The following is a 13,531-nucleotide window of genomic DNA, read 5'->3' as shown; positions in this document are numbered from 1 at the left end:
ACTGGTTCAAAATTGCATGCACAGTGAGATTTTAGAATTCTTATATGAGTATATACCATTTGCCTAGATTGTAAAAGGCTACCATAAGAAAAACAGAAAATCTTGAAAAAATCATAAAATTATTTTGACCAAGAGCTATTCTGTTCCATATACAAGTCATAAATACATGTTTTATGGATTTCAATCACAAAAAATGCAAAAATAAGAACTTGGAGTCAAGTTGTAACTGCATGCATGTTGTATGACCATAAAAGGCTAACATAATTGAGTATGCCAATTTAAGAGCTTAAATTTCCCATAAGCAGGTTGGTTGACCAAAAAAAGATGATTAAACATGATAACTAACATCATATTTGACTTATTTTCATTGGAATATGTACAACTTCTAAAAATTGGATTTCTGGTGATTCTCTGTAATAGGAAGTACACCACTAATTCATGGTCCCATTGCTTTCTATGTTAAATTCCTCCGTTTCAAGCAGGCACACCTCTTTTATTTTAAGTTCAAATAAAGTGACAATCATTGCATGTCAAAGCAACACCTTCTGGTGTCCTGTACTGAAAAAATCAACATACCTTACATGGCATATAAGAAAGAACTGGTTCCAGGAACTTCGGATGTACCAAAACAGGTACTTACGATATGACAAAAAGGCAAAATGTACCCTCTTTTTTAAATTTCATGCCATTTTTTTATTATTCAAATTTATCAGTCAAAAATTGTTCTACAATGATCACCAGTCATGCAGCTTTCATTTGATACCAAAATTAATAAAATATTCTAAATATTTTGAAAGTTATGTCCATGCGTAGGAACTATTTTGTGTTAAATATGTACTACTTTCTGGTATGTGCTTTCTGGCCGGCCTGAATTAGTGGTGTTACACCTATAACAGAACCAAACTTGCTATATTTGCTAGCATTACTTTTTCTCATTCTATGATCTATTTCAAGCAATAAAAAACATATAAAGCTTTAGTCCAAATACTGTTTTATTAATTTAAAGCTCAAATTGGACTGGTAGTAACATATGGGTTATTCAAAGAAAACTGCATATGTATATTACTTGTGGCCAATATACTTTTTTTATTTTCAATATCATTGTTTTATTTATTAATTTCTATAGGAAAGCTATGCGCTTACTAATAGTCATAATTTTATCAGAGGTTCTTCATTAAATAAAAATATATTAGTCCAAACTTCAGACATAAATGAGAAATTATCCCCCCTTTTTTCTTGAAATTGGAAAAGGGCTTTTTTTTGTATGAACCATAATTCTGTGGTAAAAAATAGATTAATAAGAGCAATTTATATATCCCTCAGCTAGATAACTTGCTAAACTGGTTCAAAATTGCATGCACAGTGAGATTTTAGAATTCTTATATGAGTATATACCATTTGCCTAGATTGTAAAAGGCTACCATAAGAAAAACAGAAAATCTTGAAAAAATCATAAAATTATTTTGACCAAGAGCTATTCTGTTCCATATACAAGTCATAAAATACATGTTTTATGGATTTCAATCACAAAAAATGCAAAAATAAGAACTTGGAGTCAAGTTGTAACTGCATGCATGTTGTATGACCATAAAAGGCTAACATAATTGAGTATGCCAATTTAAGAGCTTAAATTTCCCATAAGCAGGTTGGTTGACCAAAAAAAGATGATTAAACATGATAACTAACATCATATTTGACTTATTTTCATTGGAATATGTACAACTTCTAAAAATTGGATTTCTGGTGATTCTCTGTAATAGGAAGTACACCACTAATTCATGGTCCCATTGCTTTCTATGTTAAATTCCTCCGTTTCAAGCAGGCCACACCTCTTTTATTTTAAGTTCAAATAAAGTGACAATCATTGCATGTCAAAGCAACACCTTCTGGTGTCCTGTACTGAAAAAATCAACATACCTTACATGGCATATAAGAAAGAACTGGTTCCAGGAACTTCGGATGTACCAAAACAGGTACTTACGATATGACAAAAAGGCAAAATGTACCCTCTTTTTTAAATTTCATGCCATTTTTTTATTATTCAAATTTATCAGTCAAAAATTGTTCTACAATGATCACCAGTCATGCAGCTTTCATTTGATACCAAAATTAATAAAATATTCTAAATATTTTGAAAGTTATGTCCATGCGTAGGAACTATTTTGTGTTAAATATGTACTACTTTCTGGTATGTGCTTTCTGGCCGGGCCTGAATTAGTGGTGTTACACCTATAACAGAACCAAACTTGCTATATTGACTTGAGCATTACTTTTTCTCATTCTATGATCTATTTCAAGCAATAAAAAACATATAAAGCCTTTAGTCCAAATACTGTTTTATTAATTTAAAGCTCAAATTGGACTGGTAGTAACATATGGGTTATTCAAAGAAAACTGCATATGTATATTACTTGTGGCCAATATACTTTTTTTATTTTCAATATCATTGTTTTATTTATTAATTTCTATTAGGAAAGCTATGCGCTTACTAATAGTCATAATTTTATCAGAGGTTCTTCATTAAATAAAAATATATTAGTCCAAACTTCAGACATAAATGAGAAATTATCCCCCCTTTTTTCTTGAAATTGGAAAAGGGCTTTTTTTTGTATGAACCATAATTCTGTGGTAAAAAATAGATTAATAAGAGCAATTTATATATCCCTCAGCTAGATAACTTGCTAAACTGGTTCAAAATTGCATGCACAGTGAGATTTTAGAATTCTTATATGAGTATATACCATTTGCCTAGATTGTAAAAGGCTACCATAAGAAAAAACAGAAAATCTTGAAAAAATCATAAAATTATTTTGACCAAGAGCTATTCTGTTCCATATACAAGTCATAAAATACATGTTTTATGGATTTCAATCACAAAAAATGCAAAAATAAGAACTTGGAGTCAAGTTGTAACTGCATGCATGTTGTATGACCATAAAAGGCTAACATAATTGAGTATGCCAATTTAAGAGCTTAAATTTCCCATAAGCAGGTTGGTTGACCAAAAAAAGATGATTAAACATGATAACTAACATCATATTTGACTTATTTTCATTGGAATATGTACAACTTCTAAAAATTGGATTTCTGGTGATTCTCTGTAATAGGAAGTACACCACTAATTCATGGTCCCATTGCTTTCTATGTTAAATTCCTCCGTTTCAAGCAGGCACACCTCTTTTATTTTAAGTTCAAATAAAGTGACAATCATTGCATGTCAAAGCAACACCTTCTGGTGTCCTGTACTGAAAAAATCAACATACCTTACATGGCATATAAGAAAGAACTGGTTCCAGGAACTTCGGATGTACCAAAACAGGTACTTACGATATGACAAAAAGGCAAAATGTACCCTCTTTTTTAAATTTCATGCCATTTTTTTATTATTCAAATTTATCAGTCAAAAATTGTTCTACAATGATCACCAGTCATGCAGCTTTCATTTGATACCAAAATTAATAAAATATTCTAAATATTTTGAAAGTTATGTCCATGCGTAGGAACTATTTTGTGTTAAATATGTACTACTTTCTGGTATGTGCTTTCTGGCCGGGCCTGAATTAGTGGTGTTACACCTATAACAGAACCAAACTTGCTATATTGACTTGAGCATTACTTTTTCTCATTCTATGATCTATTTCAAGCAATAAAAAACATATAAAGCTTTAGTCCAAATACTGTTTTATTAATTTAAAGCTCAAATTGGACTGGTAGTAACATATGGGTTATTCAAAGAAAACTGCATATGTATATTACTTGTGGCCAATATACTTTTTTTATTTTCAATATCATTGTTTTATTTATTAATTTCTATTAGGAAAGCTATGCGCTTACTAATAGTCATAATTTTATCAGAGGTTCTTCATTAAATAAAAATATATTAGTCCAAACTTCAGACATAAATGAGAAATTATCCCCCCTTTTTTCTTGAAATTGGAAAAGGGCTTTTTTTTGTATGAACCATAATTCTGTGGTAAAAAATAGATTAATAAGAGCAATTTATATATCCCTCAGCTAGATAACTTGCTAAACTGGTTCAAAATTGCATGCACAGTGAGATTTTAGAATTCTTATATGAGTATATACCATTTGCCTAGATTGTAAAAGGCTACCATAAGAAAAACAGAAAATCTTGAAAAAATCATAAAATTATTTTGACCAAGAGCTATTCTGTTCCATATACAAGTCATAAAATACATGTTTTATGGATTTCAATCACAAAAAATGCAAAAATAAGAACTTGGAGTCAAGTTGTAACTGCATGCATGTTGTATGACCATAAAAGGCTAACATAATTGAGTATGCCAATTTAAGAGCTTAAATTTCCCATAAGCAGGTTGGTTGACCAAAAAAAGATGATTAAACATGATAACTAACATCATATTTGACTTATTTTCATTGGAATATGTACAACTTCTAAAAATTGGATTTCTGGTGATTCTCTGTAATAGGAAGTACACCACTAATTCATGGTCCCATTGCTTTCTATGTTAAATTCCTCCGTTTCAAGCAGGCACACCTCTTTTATTTTAAGTTCAAATAAAGTGACAATCATTGCATGTCAAAGCAACACCTTCTGGTGTCCTGTACTGAAAAAATCAACATACCTTACATGGCATATAAGAAAGAACTGGTTCCAGGAACTTCGGATGTACCAAAACAGGTACTTACGATATGACAAAAAGGCAAAATGTACCCTCTTTTTTAAATTTCATGCCATTTTTTTATTATTCAAATTTATCAGTCAAAAATTGTTCTACAATGATCACCAGTCATGCAGCTTTCATTTGATACCAAAATTAATAAAATATTCTAAATATTTTGAAAGTTATGTCCATGCGTAGGAACTATTTTGTGTTAAATATGTACTACTTTCTGGTATGTGCTTTCTGGCCGGGCCTGAATTAGTGGTGTTACACCTATAACAGAACCAAACTTGCTATATTGACTTGAGCATTACTTTTTCTCATTCTATGATCTATTTCAAGCAATAAAAAACATATAAAGCTTTAGTCCAAATACTGTTTTATTAATTTAAAGCTCAAATTGGACTGGTAGTAACATATGGGTTATTCAAAGAAAACTGCATATGTATATTACTTGTGGCCAATATACTTTTTTTATTTTCAATATCATTGTTTTATTTATTAATTTCTATTAGGAAAGCTATGCGCTTACTAATAGTCATAATTTTATCAGAGGTTCTTCATTAAATAAAAATATATTAGTCCAAACTTCAGACATAAATGAGAAATTATCCCCCCTTTTTTCTTGAAATTGGAAAAGGGCTTTTTTTTGTATGAACCATAATTCTGTGGTAAAAAATAGATTAATAAGAGCAATTTATATATCCCTCAGCTAGATAACTTGCTAAACTGGTTCAAAATTGCATGCACAGTGAGATTTTAGAATTCTTATATGAGTATATACCATTTGCCTAGATTGTAAAAGGCTACCATAAGAAAAACAGAAAATCTTGAAAAAATCATAAAATTATTTTGACCAAGAGCTATTCTGTTCCATATACAAGTCATAAAATACATGTTTTATGGATTTCAATCACAAAAAATGCAAAAATAAGAACTTGGAGTCAAGTTGTAACTGCATGCATGTTGTATGACCATAAAAGGCTAACATAATTGAGTATGCCAATTTAAGAGCTTAAATTTCCCATAAGCAGGTTGGTTGACCAAAAAAAGATGATTAAACATGATAACTAACATCATATTTGACTTATTTTCATTGGAATATGTACAACTTCTAAAAATTGGATTTCTGGTGATTCTCTGTAATAGGAAGTACACCACTAATTCATGGTCCCATTGCTTTCTATGTTAAATTCCTCCGTTTCAAGCAGGCACACCTCTTTTATTTTAAGTTCAAATAAAGTGACAATCATTGCATGTCAAAGCAACACCTTCTGGTGTCCTGTACTGAAAAAATCAACATACCTTACATGGCATATAAGAAAGAACTGGTTCCAGGAACTTCGGATGTACCAAAACAGGTACTTACGATATGACAAAAAGGCAAAATGTACCCTCTTTTTTAAATTTCATGCCATTTTTTTATTATTCAAATTTATCAGTCAAAAATTGTTCTACAATGATCACCAGTCATGCAGCTTTCATTTGATACCAAAATTAATAAAATATTCTAAATATTTTGAAAGTTATGTCCATGCGTAGGAACTATTTTGTGTTAAATATGTACTACTTTCTGGTATGTGCTTTCTGGCCGGGCCTGAATTAGTGGTGTTACACCTATAACAGAACCAAACTTGCTATATTGACTTGAGCATTACTTTTTCTCATTCTATGATCTATTTCAAGCAATAAAAAACATATAAAGCTTTAGTCCAAATACTGTTTTATTAATTTAAAGCTCAAATTGGACTGGTAGTAACATATGGGTTATTCAAAGAAAACTGCATATGTATATTACTTGTGGCCAATATACTTTTTTTATTTTCAATATCATTGTTTTATTTATTAATTTCTATTAGGAAAGCTATGCGCTTACTAATAGTCATAATTTTATCAGAGGTTCTTCATTAAATAAAAATATATTAGTCCAAACTTCAGACATAAATGAGAAATTATCCCCCCTTTTTTCTTGAAATTGGAAAAGGGCTTTTTTTTGTATGAACCATAATTCTGTGGTAAAAAATAGATTAATAAGAGCAATTTATATATCCCTCAGCTAGATAACTTGCTAAACTGGTTCAAAATTGCATGCACAGTGAGATTTTAGAATTCTTATATGAGTATATACCATTTGCCTAGATTGTAAAAGGCTACCATAAGAAAAACAGAAAATCTTGAAAAAATCATAAAATTATTTTGACCAAGAGCTATTCTGTTCCATATACAAGTCATAAAATACATGTTTTATGGATTTCAATCACAAAAAATGCAAAAATAAGAACTTGGAGTCAAGTTGTAACTGCATGCATGTTGTATGACCATAAAAGGCTAACATAATTGAGTATGCCAATTTAAGAGCTTAAATTTCCCATAAGCAGGTTGGTTGACCAAAAAAAGATGATTAAACATGATAACTAACATCATATTTGACTTATTTTCATTGGAATATGTACAACTTCTAAAAATTGGATTTCTGGTGATTCTCTGTAATAGGAAGTACACCACTAATTCATGGTCCCATTGCTTTCTATGTTAAATTCCTCCGTTTCAAGCAGGCACACCTCTTTTATTTTAAGTTCAAATAAAGTGACAATCATTGCATGTCAAAGCAACACCTTCTGGTGTCCTGTACTGAAAAAATCAACATACCTTACATGGCATATAAGAAAGAACTGGTTCCAGGAACTTCGGATGTACCAAAACAGGTACTTACGATATGACAAAAAGGCAAAATGTACCCTCTTTTTTAAATTTCATGCCATTTTTTTATTATTCAAATTTATCAGTCAAAAATTGTTCTACAATGATCACCAGTCATGCAGCTTTCATTTGATACCAAAATTAATAAAATATTCTAAATATTTTGAAAGTTATGTCCATGCGTAGGAACTATTTTGTGTTAAATATGTACTACTTTCTGGTATGTGCTTTCTGGCCGGGCCTGAATTAGTGGTGTTACACCTATAACAGAACCAAACTTGCTATATTGACTTGAGCATTACTTTTTCTCATTCTATGATCTATTTCAAGCAATAAAAAACATATAAAGCTTTAGTCCAAATACTGTTTTATTAATTTAAAGCTCAAATTGGACTGGTAGTAACATATGGGTTATTCAAAGAAAACTGCATATGTATATTACTTGTGGCCAATATACTTTTTTTATTTTCAATATCATTGTTTTATTTATTAATTTCTATTAGGAAAGCTATGCGCTTACTAATAGTCATAATTTTATCAGAGGTTCTTCATTAAATAAAAATATATTAGTCCAAACTTCAGACATAAATGAGAAATTATCCCCCCTTTTTTCTTGAAATTGGAAAAGGGCTTTTTTTTGTATGAACCATAATTCTGTGGTAAAAAATAGATTAATAAGAGCAATTTATATATCCCTCAGCTAGATAACTTGCTAAACTGGTTCAAAATTGCATGCACAGTGAGATTTTAGAATTCTTATATGAGTATATACCATTTGCCTAGATTGTAAAAGGCTACCATAAGAAAAACAGAAAATCTTGAAAAAATCATAAAATTATTTTGACCAAGAGCTATTCTGTTCCATATACAAGTCATAAAATACATGTTTTATGGATTTCAATCACAAAAAATGCAAAAATAAGAACTTGGAGTCAAGTTGTAACTGCATGCATGTTGTATGACCATAAAAGGCTAACATAATTGAGTATGCCAATTTAAGAGCTTAAATTTCCCATAAGCAGGTTGGTTGACCAAAAAAAGATGATTAAACATGATAACTAACATCATATTTGACTTATTTTCATTGGAATATGTACAACTTCTAAAAATTGGATTTCTGGTGATTCTCTGTAATAGGAAGTACACCACTAATTCATGGTCCCATTGCTTTCTATGTTAAATTCCTCCGTTTCAAGCAGGCACACCTCTTTTATTTTAAGTTCAAATAAAGTGACAATCATTGCATGTCAAAGCAACACCTTCTGGTGTCCTGTACTGAAAAAATCAACATACCTTACATGGCATATAAGAAAGAACTGGTTCCAGGAACTTCGGATGTACCAAAACAGGTACTTACGATATGACAAAAAGGCAAAATGTACCCTCTTTTTTAAATTTCATGCCATTTTTTTATTATTCAAATTTATCAGTCAAAAATTGTTCTACAATGATCACCAGTCATGCAGCTTTCATTTGATACCAAAATTAATAAAATATTCTAAATATTTTGAAAGTTATGTCCATGCGTAGGAACTATTTTGTGTTAAATATGTACTACTTTCTGGTATGTGCTTTCTGGCCGGGCCTGAATTAGTGGTGTTACACCTATAACAGAACCAAACTTGCTATATTGACTTGAGCATTACTTTTTCTCATTCTATGATCTATTTCAAGCAATAAAAAACATATAAAGCTTTAGTCCAAATACTGTTTTATTAATTTAAAGCTCAAATTGGACTGGTAGTAACATATGGGTTATTCAAAGAAAACTGCATATGTATATTACTTGTGGCCAATATACTTTTTTTATTTTCAATATCATTGTTTTATTTATTAATTTCTATTAGGAAAGCTATGCGCTTACTAATAGTCATAATTTTATCAGAGGTTCTTCATTAAATAAAAATATATTAGTCCAAACTTCAGACATAAATGAGAAATTATCCCCCCTTTTTTCTTGAAATTGGAAAAGGGCTTTTTTTTGTATGAACCATAATTCTGTGGTAAAAAATAGATTAATAAGAGCAATTTATATATCCCTCAGCTAGATAACTTGCTAAACTGGTTCAAAATTGCATGCACAGTGAGATTTTAGAATTCTTATATGAGTATATACCATTTGCCTAGATTGTAAAAGGCTACCATAAGAAAAACAGAAAATCTTGAAAAAATCATAAAATTATTTTGACCAAGAGCTATTCTGTTCCATATACAAGTCATAAAATACATGTTTTATGGATTTCAATCACAAAAAATGCAAAAATAAGAACTTGGAGTCAAGTTGTAACTGCATGCATGTTGTATGACCATAAAAGGCTAACATAATTGAGTATGCCAATTTAAGAGCTTAAATTTCCCATAAGCAGGTTGGTTGACCAAAAAAAGATGATTAAACATGATAACTAACATCATATTTGACTTATTTTCATTGGAATATGTACAACTTCTAAAAATTGGATTTCTGGTGATTCTCTGTAATAGGAAGTACACCACTAATTCATGGTCCCATTGCTTTCTATGTTAAATTCCTCCGTTTCAAGCAGGCACACCTCTTTTATTTTAAGTTCAAATAAAGTGACAATCATTGCATGTCAAAGCAACACCTTCTGGTGTCCTGTACTGAAAAAATCAACATACCTTACATGGCATATAAGAAAGAACTGGTTCCAGGAACTTCGGATGTACCAAAACAGGTACTTACGATATGACAAAAAGGCAAAATGTACCCTCTTTTTTAAATTTCATGCCATTTTTTTATTATTCAAATTTATCAGTCAAAAATTGTTCTACAATGATCACCAGTCATGCAGCTTTCATTTGATACCAAAATTAATAAAATATTCTAAATATTTTGAAAGTTATGTCCATGCGTAGGAACTATTTTGTGTTAAATATGTACTACTTTCTGGTATGTGCTTTCTGGCCGGGCCTGAATTAGTGGTGTTACACCTGAAGGATACGAGTTCATAAATCGACCGATCATTTTTGTGGGAACAAATTTCAAAAAGAAATAATTCATAATCTTCTCTTTTTTCCCTCATCATGATATATTATGCTTATAAGAACCTTGGTGTCAAGGAATGATGGTGTTTTCTTATAAGTTTTTCTTGACATTTATTATTATCATCACTTTCTGAAGAATTTGGGTTCAATCGATTCTCCTCATTTTGAGTTAAGTGTTTCAATTATTTAAAAATTGAATGTTTCCTTTTGTCATCTTACTGGGGTGTAAAAGTTGACAGAGGACAATTTGTATGAAGCTTCCATGCCGCTTCCATTCTAAAAAAAAAGGTCCAGATGATCACACTTTTACAACCTTATAAAATGACAAAAAGAAGCTATTTATAATTGACATTCTCTTCGTGACTGTATACTTACTATACTGACACCTATCTCCATGATACCAATCAGGACAGTAACATGTTTTGTTGGGCCCAACCATGCTGCATGTTCCGCCGTTTTCACAGTATTTTCCTGGAGGACATGCATCTTAAAAAAGAAACAATCGCATATGTTAAAAATATGATTTCCATAGATATTCGAATGTTTTGTGTTCTAACTTTTTTTTATTTGTATTAAATATTCATAAGTGTCAGTTTTTATATGTGTATGTGTATGTATAAGTCACGATGGCATTAAGTCTTTGAATCGTTTCAATTCATCGGTAATGTTTTTGCTGAAGTCGAGAATAAACGATTTTTTAACATTTCCCTTCCATATCAACGAAGTTTCGAGTGCACACGAATACAAGAGACAAATTATAACACAGGGACTTTCAAACTCATCAGTCGAAATAAACTGACATGGCAAAAAAAATAAAATTCAACATTATACAAAAAAATACATAGAAAACTGAAAGCTGATCAATTCGAATTCTAAAGCCGGAATGATCTGAGGTGCTCAGGAATGGTAAGTTCTTGCTCCATATGTGTCACTCGTCATGTTGCTCATGTCATGAGATGATGTATAAGTACAAATACGGTTTCCCATCGCGTGATAAAAGTTGGTGTAAAAAAACAGTACCAGTTTCCACAACTTTTTGTAACATGCGACTGGGTGTGTTCGGAATATCAAGATTAGCATCTAATAGATAAAATTCAAGACTGAAATTTTTGAAACTTTTGAGGGGTTGGTTAAATTAAAAATGTCTTAAATACAATCAACTTCCAATCCTTTTCGTAGTTTAATATATATTTTCTGAACCATGCACACAATGTTTCCCTAGTTTTGTGTGTTATTTAGATGCTGCGAATTCAAAATGAGTTTGATATTGACATCTTGAGTTGGATCAGCTATAAATCATACTAAAAAAACCATCATATTGTATATCCACAATTCAAAAACGAAGATGTTCAAAACTTCATAACGTAGAAACAAAACCAAACGAGATTACATTTTGTTTGAGATATGTCAAAATCAAAGTTTTTCTCTGGCAGTATTTTTTTTTCATCCGACTAGAACAAAAAATGGAGAACACAAAAGTATTTTCAGACATCGTTCATGTCCCCCCTCTGCGCTGTATTGGTGCAGACTTAAATACGATCCTCATTAAATTCAATCCCCCTGACAAGTAGGGATAAGTTATTTTGCAAATATTTTTTAATCATTTTCTTAAATTAATGTATGAAACGAGCATTTTCATTATGAAAGTCTGAAGAATATTACGAATCAATCATGCAAATTAAGAGAACAATTTGATGTTACAAGATATGAAGGTTTTTTTTGGTGAAGTCATAATTGAATGTGGTTAGAAAAAAACCCTATCTTGTAATTTTTTTTTTATGACATGTAGGATATATTTTTTTCTTCCTACGATCTGTATATGTCTTGAACTCTTAATTCTTCTAAACTTCAGTACTGCCAATATATATAATATATTTACCGCAACAATTGCCAAAATATCCTGAATAACACTTGCATTTGCCCGACTCGAAAGCCCCATTTACACATCTAGGGGCACACGGTTCTCTAACTATTAAATCTTCGTCGGTTATGTTGCACACTTTATAACATTCCGGTTTATGCATATTACCACAGCATCTTAGAGTATATCTACTTCTGTTCGACTCACAATTATGCTTAAAACATTTTGTCCATGGCATTTTTATTGTTGTCTCGCATAAATTAATACCGCTACCACATTCATTTAAACAGCAATACAACGGACACAAAAACACAATCAAATACAGGTACTTGATATTCATTGTTTTATCCCTGTACCAGTATGATTGTCTTTACCTTTGCACTTTGCATGCAATGAGATTTAATGGAACATACATGAAAATAAAAGAAATTCAGGTATATTGTCAACAATTATTTTTCAATCATTTATGGTGGTAAGAGCCAAGATTGATACGCGCAATATAAGTACCTGCCAGTATACTGGAGGAATTCGTTTGATTACAAAACTTGAATGTTTGCTTGTTCTTGCTTTTATCTCCAAACACCCTTGGCTGGGCTGCGATCCACATAATTATATTTACATTAAGTTTTTAATTCAACTTACCGGAAGAACTATATAATTATATGTGTACGACCTATTATTGAATTACATGCAATTGCATGCAACAGAAAAAGAAATAAGTTTTGCCTTATATCCCTTTTGTATATTCCGCTACTCTTTTACTGCGATTCTATATAATCTTTCCGTTCTTTGAAGTAACCATAAAAATGTTTCTCGAAAATATATTCGAAGAATGATATGCTAAGGCTTTAAAAAATAAAAAAAATACAACATGTGAGTTGATAAATAACAAGTATGAGACTTCGAGCCAACTATAACATGTAAAAGTGAAATACAAAATGTGCAGAACAAAACCACAAATCTGAACCAAGAATAGCAGACGAAAATCGTGTTTAGACGAATAGGAAAACTCTACATATATGTCTTTAAAGTCTTAAATTTATTATATGTTATTTATGATATATAAATGCGCTGTGAAAAACTCTCGCTGTCTTTCGCCATACTGTAATAGCAATCAGTACCGAAATTAAGTTTTGATTAAATATGTTGGAATATACTTTCTCGAAAAGACGTGTATGCTACTTCTTTCAATCGTTATATTTTGTGTCTAAATAACATGATTCAAACAGTCCCAAATATTTGAACTAGTTGGTCAGTGTTTTAAAAATTGTTTTATACTTTCATGTGTTCAGTGTATATAATTTGTAATTTATACTCAACG

Source organism: Mytilus trossulus, chromosome 1 (assembly GCF_036588685.1).
Source record: "Mytilus trossulus isolate FHL-02 chromosome 1, PNRI_Mtr1.1.1.hap1, whole genome shotgun sequence".
NCBI lineage: Eukaryota > Metazoa > Mollusca > Bivalvia > Mytilida > Mytilidae > Mytilus > Mytilus trossulus.
Note: the sequence above shows the minus strand (reverse complement) of the source record.